Source organism: Bidens hawaiensis, unplaced genomic scaffold (genome assembly GCF_021521415.1).
Source record: "Bidens hawaiensis isolate Kalapana, Puna unplaced genomic scaffold, B.hawaiensis_p1.1 tig00027358_1, whole genome shotgun sequence".
Taxonomy (NCBI): domain Eukaryota; kingdom Viridiplantae; phylum Streptophyta; class Magnoliopsida; order Asterales; family Asteraceae; genus Bidens; species Bidens hawaiensis.
The window spans coordinates 220,347-227,716 of NW_027494436.1; positions in this window are offsets into that span (position 1 = coordinate 220,347).

Below are 7,370 nucleotides of genomic sequence, written 5' to 3' on the forward strand. Positions count from 1 at the left end.
AATCTGATCGTTTTTGGCCAGATTTGGGGGTTCTCAGCCAGATCTAAAGGTTTTCGGCCAAGTCTGCTAGTTTTCGACTTAACATCTAGTGTTTTCGGCCAAAGACTATTGTTATCGGTCAACTATTCATTATTCTCGGTCAACGTTTGTTTTCGGTCAACTATTGTAACGATTCTGACGAAACCAGGTATACCCTAACCGGTAGACGCTAGTTACGTCATATGTAATGTCGGGTACATGAGTTACCATGGTAATTATACGAGAATACATGGTTCATTGTATTGATTGTACGTGAATATATAATTCACCGTATTGAGTATGCGATCAAACGATCGATAGTTATTGAAACCCGAATGAATCGAGGGTTCAATTATAGACGAGATATATGATATTTAGTTATGTTTCGAAGTATTAAAGCTTCGGGATAAGTGGATTAAAGCACATAAAAAGGATTTCGATTTAATAGTACGTCGGTACGTTAAACGAAACCTTTAATAACAAACCGAGCAAGAGACAATCGATCAAGCCGAAAAAGATGCGCAATTATTAATAATATGACGTTTTAAGTTAATAAATGTCATGGTTTAAGTTTTTAAAGTTTTTAAATCGGTTTTATATAAATTTCGTTTTTAAGCCGAAAAACGACCGTTTTAACCTCGTTTTAAGCCGAATCAGACATTTAACCGAAAAACGAACTAAACCAGATTATCCAAAACATTATCCGGTTTTCGAGAATCCAAACTTGTGGCTAGAAATGAAGAGGTGGGTCCCACCCCACCCCTCCCTTATGCCGATCGGACTCTATGTCCACATTCCCATTCTTATTTTCTTTTTTCTCATCAATTCTCTCAACATCCTTCAATCCTTTCCCCTTTAACATCCAAAAATCCGGAAACTGAGCAAGAAAACCGAGGTAAGAATCGAGTTAATCACGTGTTCATCTTCGTTTCTTGAGTTTGTTTGCAAGAAAATGAGGTTTCAAAGATGGAAACCGATTCTTGCGTGATCAAGTGATGTATACGGGTTATACAAGGGATCTTGGTCCAAGAAAGGAGTTAAACGAATCAAAAACGAATTTTTACGGTTAAATCCTTGTTTTTGGGATCATAACCGAAACTATGAAAGAAATGGCTTGATCGTGAGTGTAACTTGCTTGGTATTGTGGTATGTTGTTTGTAGGCTCTGTGTTTAGTGGTAGATAAGGCGGAAAGACGAGTTTGTAGCTTGTAGTGGCGGAAAACAAAAGGTATATTCGGTTTATGTTCGGTTTTGGAATTGTGGACAGATTGTTGATGGTTTAGAGTTAGGTCATGAAATTTTACAGGGATATTCTACACATGAAAATAAGAGTTCTGTGAAGTTTTGGTAATTTTTGGATAAAGGATGAATATTTGGTGAATTTAATGCTCGGTTTTGGCCAAAAATGGTGAAAAATAGTTAAATATCATGAAAAATTTTGGAAAATTGCAGATACGCTTTTTATATCATGTATAAGTCACACACAAAATTTGAGGTCCGTTGGAGAAGTCTAAGTAGGCTTTTCGGTTAAACGAATTCTAGGGTTTTCTAGCTCGGTTTTAGTGAAAAGGGCATGTAAAAGAAGATTTTGGTTCTGGAAAATTACAGGGGACTATGTGGATGGCAGGGGACATCCAGGAGAAATTTGGGATTTTTCTAAGATCGTTTGGTATTTACGACATATTTAGTGTTTAAATGGTGTTTAAAAATAGATAAACAAATTTTAAATATAAAAATTAATTCCGGAAATATTTTTATAAAATTCCCCACTATCAAAAATTCATTTGTGCAAAATTTCAAGATCCGAGGTTAAACGGTAAATTATTTGTGCTAATTATCAAACTTTTAAAGTTAAAACGCGTAAACCGGTGAAGTTCGCTTAAGCGAGCTGACTGGTGTATAAAATCCCTAAAAATGAACTATTTTCCTATAAATGAGTTAAACAAGTAAAAATAAATCATCCGAAAATAATTCGGATGATCTGAGTAATTTTAACCTATTTTAACAGTTTCCGGTACGCCAAAGACGGAAACGGGTCCCGCGGCCAATCGGGACGTCTAAACCGAGCTATAATTTCACATTTTAAATTAAATTATCAGACAACCACTATTTTCGGGTCGTGTGTGACCAAACTCATTTTTGAAACATAAAAACGAATAACCGTGCTAGGCACGCAAAACGAGAAAAACGACTAATAGTAATTGTGACCATGGAACTCTAAACGACATCACAATCTGAGTCCGGAGAAGTGTTTCTGGGTTAACATTGCCCCCGGAACAGGTACAGTACTGGTTAACAGTGTCCCCAGATGTACCAATTGATAAGGTTAAAGATTATATAAACAATAATTGTATAGTAATGATCGTAGGGATCATATTACAGATTGGACGGGTTAACTGATATTGATTGTTGTTACCTGCTTGCATGTGCTAAGGTGAGTTTCACGAGCCCCTTTTTACTGAACTGATTTAAATATTTTCCCAGGGCGGAAAGCATGTTTTCATCAAAGTGTTTAAGTACATGCCGATCGCATGGAAATGAATGTATTATATAATGTTTATTGTACGGGAATCGTACGGTAATGTATCAAGATGGTAATTGTCTGAGTTGCTAATATTGTAAGGCCCGAAACAGTGTTCTGGGTTAACAGTGTCCCCAGAGGTTATTAAACGTATTTCTGGGTTAACAGTGTCCCCAGAGGTTATTAAATGTATTTCTGGGTTAACAGTGTCCACAGAGGTTATTAAATGTATTTCTGGGTTAACAGTGTCCCCAGAGGTTATTAAATGTGTTTCTGGGTTAACAGTGTCCCCAGAGGTTATTAAATGTGTTTCTGGGTTAACAGAGTTTTCACTTGTAGGCTCAGCATAATTACATCATTAATTTATGATTATTAAAATGATTTGTCATGGTTTATTTAAATTAGTGAAACTCACCAACTATTCGTAGTTGACCCGTTTTCTTTACATGCTTTCTAGGTACACCCAAATTGGAATGAGTGATACGTGCTTGATGATGTGTTCTATTTTGTGGAAGCTTAAGGGTCTATATTTTGTATTAAACATGTTAACGTACTATCGGTAAAACTTATGTGATAACGCCTAGACGGTAACGAAACTCGGAACAATGTAATACGTTTAAATTAATGTAGTGGTGTTTTTCTTTATAAGCAATGCTGTTGATATCAGATGTGTCTGTTGCATCCCGTTTATGTTTCCGCTGCGGTTACGGGGTGTTACAGAACTTGGTATCAGAGCCATTGGTTATAAAAGAATTAGGATGTCTTTAAAAGATACCTTAAATATAACCAGTAGCTCAAGTATTATACGATCTGAATATCAACTAATAATTTATAGTGACGAGATCTGGATGAACTTGGATGGACAAGTGAGTTGTTATGGTCCGGAACATAATAACAGACTTGTCCGCACGAGGGAGTTCAGAGGAAGTCACGGGGTACATTAATAGGTAAAAATGGCAACATATGTGTAAAGTATATAATATTATTTATACGTGCTAATGTGTATATATATATATATATATGTGTACATATCTTGTGGGTACTTGTATTGAGAAATAGGACCCGGATAGGGAACCGGGGGATGAAATAATAAAAGTACTGAGGATGCTGAAAATTTCTAGAGCATCAGTTGATGATAAGTCTGACTTATCGGGCTATAGTTATGATAGTACCAAGTTAGAAATCCCGTTTGATATTAACTAGAAATATCTAGTAACCGTCACTCCCAACCAAAATTGATGAATCCCTTACCCTACCAACACCGGTACCGTATATCTTAATAACCCCCTATGTTGACCCGAACCGACGACCCTCACGTACGGACGGACCTGTACGTGAACCCATTCTTATTCCGTTAAAAAAAAAATTGATAATAAATGAGCAGATAAAAATAATATATAGAAATATATATATGTATTTCTCACTCTCAAACATATGAGACATATCACCTCTAGATCGAGAATCACCGACTTTAGCGAACCTAGAACGCCCGAGGACATTGACTGAGCAAGTAATAGAGTTTCCCATAATAGTAATTGATAATATTTGAGAGCAACATGGGTTGCACGATTACCTTGAACCTTGCAGCTCCCTATGTTATCCTTACATCCGTTAGATGCCTATACCCATGTATGCTCGAATAGAATGATTACCCGTACACAAAGAGGTGTTGGAATCATTATAGCATAGTTGGTTGTTCGTTCGTAGGTGGTATACCATGTATGCCGGATATACGAATAGACACGGATATTATAACTCCGTGGTACGTAATCGTTTGGTGCTCATGGTGAGCATGTATCGGTTATGCTGACATGCAGAAGGATATTGAAATCAAGCATATTAAACATTAATCTTTGTTGAGAAAGATCTATATGTCAGTTGGTGACAAGGGTTATGAAACATATTTAAACGTTAACCAACGTCAGGTTAAGTCCATGTGTTATTATATTTGTGGGACATATATACTAGATACTGGTATGTGTAATATGTATGATAATATTTGGTGTGTATGTGTACCTGCTGTTATGATTGAGCTGGTAACGAGTTATACGGTGAGATTAGTATTGATTACTGCGTACGGGATGGGTACGGCAGAAAGACATAAAAAGAGTAACTTCAATGATGGAGATTGATATGATTCAGTTGATTGCTCAAAGATAGCAGATGATGATACCGAATGTAGTATCACAGATCACTGCTAGTGTTGATGCAAATGTGAACGCAGAATTATAGATCGAACAATCACATGATTTTGAATATTTCAATTCTTAGTGGTATTACTAAGAGTGATAATGTCCCACCGAATGCTATTATGACTACAAGTATTAGTTATATACTAAACATGAATAGTAGTCGTAATGAATTAGATCCGGTATGAATAATATGTTTATCGGTTGTGTTAAAGGGATTATTAATAGTACTGATGGTAAAGGGAGGAATAGATTGACGAGTGGATAGAAAGTATCAAAATGGTTACGGATATTGGTAAGAATCTAGAACATTGTGCAGTGAAATATGCTACAGATATGTTGGTAGATTATGTTGTATCGTGATGGAACACGATGGTACAAAATTATAGTTAGAAAATAGTTGCTCCGATGATATGGTCAGGATTTAAAAATTCTTGTGCTAGAGCACTTTTATCCGAGTAATTAAGTTCAGAGATTGGAAACTGAGCTATGGAAGATAGAAATGTTGTGCGCTGATCACTTAGAACACGCTAATCGTTTGAAAGAATCGTCATGTCTGGTAACATGACTAATTACTCCTGAAACTAAGCGAAGTGAACGCTATATCGGGGACTAACTCCATCGATAAGGAGTATAGTCAATCCTGTAAAATATACAACCTTCGGAAGGGTTGTGTCACAAGCCAGCATTGATATATTTGACTCTAGGGGAAGCGGACTGGAAGGACGTTAGGTGAGACGTCGAGTGTTGAAGAAGAGAAATGATAAAGGTATAGTGCAAGATGGGCTTCTGAATAAGTAGGAAGTAGAATGTCGAGTGATAGTAGGCCACAGGTGTGGTAAAGACGGACGTAATGCCCCAATTGTAGAACCAATTGAAGCCATGTGAACCGGCGACCCCAACCCATTCGTGTACAACCACTCCAAACCCAACAGCTTCAATAACAATTCATCCAAATAAATCAAAGGATGCCAAACAGTGGTACTTGCTATGAATGTGGCAATACAGAACGTTTCAAGAGAAATTGCCCAAGGTTGAACCAAGGTGTCGTGGAAGATGAACCTCATGACAAGCATCAACCTCGGATTAAGCAAGGAGCCGTGCTTTTGTGAGTAATTCGAATAAAGCACGTCATGATCCAAAGGTGGTATTAAGTACGTTGTAGTTTTAAATTAATGGGCTTCAGCGATATTTTTACGGTCGTCGATAGAAGTTAGTTCCTGCTAACCTCCTATCATTTGGAAAGATACCGATTAGTGAAACTATAGAACCCCATACGGTAGAATCGCTAACGGTAAATCCCTAATGGTTAACTAAATTGTTCGGAATTGTCCTATTACTCTGAACGATTAACCCTTTCCTTATTGACCTACGACCAGTAAAGTTAAGAAGTTTTGACGTAATAGTTAACATGGATTGGCTAACTCAACATGAAGCTGAAATCAAATATGAAAAGAAGATGATTAGAAGCTCTCATTCGGACGATGAAGCGATTAGATACAGAGAAAAGTGTACGGTATTATGTTACCACTCTAATCTCATCTTGAGATGTTATAATATTTATGACAAGAAGACGTGGTGTATTTAACAAACGCGATTGCCAAAGTATTTAAAAGAAAACATATAGAAGATGTTTCAGTGATACTTAAATATCCAGAAGTTTTCCCAGAAGAACTTCCTGGATTACCGCCAACCCAACAGGTCGAATTCAGAATCGATTTAATACCTCAAGCTGGCCCTGTTGCTAAAGCATCTTACCGACTTGCGCCAACTGAAATGCAAGAATTATTGGATAAAGGTTTTATACGACCTAGTTAGTCGCCATGGGGTGCACCAGTGTTATTTGGGAAATGAAGGACGGAAGTGTTAGGATATGTATTGATTAGGGAGAATTGAATAAAGTGACGATCAAGAATAGGTATTCACTTCTTCGAAGTAAATGATCTATTTAACCAACTGCAAGAGGAGATTTATTTTTAGAAAATTGATCTTAGATATAGTTATCACCAAAGGAAAGATCCAAGAGGAGGACGTTGCAACAACAGCGTTTCGAACTCGTTACGGCCATTATGAGTTCTTAGTTATGCCTTTCGGACTAACAAATGCGCCGGCAGTGTTCATGGACCTCATGAATTGAGTATGTAAACCCTACCTCGACAAATTCGTCATCGTGTTTATTGACGATATTTTGATTTACTCGAAAAGTAAAGAAGAGCACGAGCAACACTAAAGAATAATTTTAGAGCTTCTGAATCAAGAGAAGTTATATGCAAAATTCTCCAAGTGTAACTTCTGGTTACAAGAAGTGCAATTCCTCGGTCACGTTGTAAACCATCAAGGCATACACGTTGATCTGAGTAAGGTTGAAGCAATTAAGAATTGGCAAGCGCCTAAATCGCCAAAGGAAATCCGCCAATTCTTAGGCTTAGCTGGATATTATTGTCGAATTATAGAGAACTTTTTTCCAGCATCGCCCAACCTTTAACTTTCCTGACTCAAAAGGATCGAAAGTATGAATGGGGAGAAGAGCAGAAAACGGTGTTTCAAACGTTAAAGCAAAAATTGTGCCAAGTGCCGATTTTAAGTCTCCCCGATGGAGACGATGGTTTTGTTGCGTATTGTGATGCATCGCGTAGAGGGAT